The following is a 1,733-nucleotide window of genomic DNA, read 5'->3' as shown; positions in this document are numbered from 1 at the left end:
TTTCACCGAAGAACCGGCCTAATGCAAAAACAATAAATACTGGGGTCTACACCCGCGGAGCCGATGATCTTGATTACTATGGAAGGTTACAAAAGGTATACGAGTTGACGTTCAACAACGCAAACATAGAACTCAAGCTCTTTGTGTTCAAATGCCACTCGGTTTGACCCACACGGTGGAATGAGAAGCACCCCTTCCATTGGTTTAGTTGAAGTTAGGCCTACAACCACCTACAAACGGATCCGACGTCTATGTTGTGGCTCACCAAACCAAGCAAGTTTATTATTTGTCCTACCCATGTCGAATGAGGAACTCATGGGCTGGGAAGTCGTGTTCCGTGTATCGCCACATGGTAAGCTACCCATCCCCTCCGAGGACGATTACAACAACATTGACCCGGTAACATATGAGGGAATTTTCTATCAAGAGGAAGAGCAGTTCGGGGCTCTTCAAATAGACATAGGTCTTCGAGATCTCCACAACGATGTACAAATGCGTGGTGAGACCGTGGTGGACCCGAAGGACATAGCTATGCTCACCAAGCGCCATGCGAGCAAAGACAACATTGTCGAGACTCAACCGGAACCCAATGCCGACCATGAATACTCATATGATACCGATTTTGATAGTGAGGCCGAGAACCCAATGCCTAGAGATGAGAGTGGTGATGAATGGTGAGGGTCTTTTATGCTTAGTACCTACATTATCATTATGCTTAATACATACATTTGTCATTATGCTTAGTACCTACATTATCATTATGCTTAATACATACATTTGTCATTATGCTTAATACCTACATTTTTCATTATGCTTAGTACCTATATTTGTCATTATGCTTATTAATTTTCAACATGCTTATTAATTATTTTCTCTTTTTCTTATGCAGTAATTGCCCAATATGAGCGGACGGAAGGCATCATCGAGCTCCTTGCTTGATCGTATGCATCGCCGGAAGCCAGGGCCGGGTGCTTCCAGACGGAGTGGAAGACCCATTGTTCCCACCCGGCGTTACGAAGACGCAGACGGAGGGCGGGGAGGACGAGGGGGAGGACGAGCTGGAGGACGAGGGGGAGGACGAGCTGGAGGACGAGGGGGAGGACGAGCTGGAGGACGAGGGGGGAATGCACAGCTCCTTCTAGCTGACATTCCCTCTGCTTCTGGCTCAGTGGCTTCACAGTCTATGGACGAGGAGGAGGACACTAGGGAGGAGGAGGACACTAGGGAGGAGGAGGAGGAGTCTAGGGACGAGGAGGCTTCGACGGAGATGGCTCCGAAGAAGTTGCGGATTCGTGGGGAAGCGCAGTTCCCGATGAGAGTAAGGAACCCGCTACGGAGGATGAGAAGTGGCTCCTTGTCCCGTGAAAGATAGAGTAAGTAGTAAGGTGATTTCATTTTCGTTATGACACTTAGCATTTTCTAATGTTTGATAATTGTGCAGGAATTTCACATACACGGGGAATGTCCGCGTGCCGGGGAGTCCGATTGGAGCTGCTATTAGGAAGTACTGGCCGGGGATGTACACTCCGGTCCTTGGGGGCGAGTCCAAGCTAGCCTACACTTGGGAAGACTTTGAGATAGCGCCTTACCCCGGCTTTACTTCCGCCGCCGACGCCGTGATCAAGAAGTTTTGGGTACGTAATGCATACTCTTTGGGTTTCGTTCATATGTAGTTGATAACCCCACCGTGATAACTCATGCCTCTCACACTTTCTGTTATGCTTGATTGCAGC

The sequence above is a fragment of the Lolium rigidum genome, chromosome 5, assembly GCF_022539505.1.
Source record: "Lolium rigidum isolate FL_2022 chromosome 5, APGP_CSIRO_Lrig_0.1, whole genome shotgun sequence".
NCBI classification, from domain to species: Eukaryota; Viridiplantae; Streptophyta; class Magnoliopsida; order Poales; family Poaceae; genus Lolium; species Lolium rigidum.
The sequence above is the reverse complement of the archived record's forward strand: the minus strand, read 5'-3'. Positions refer to the sequence as shown.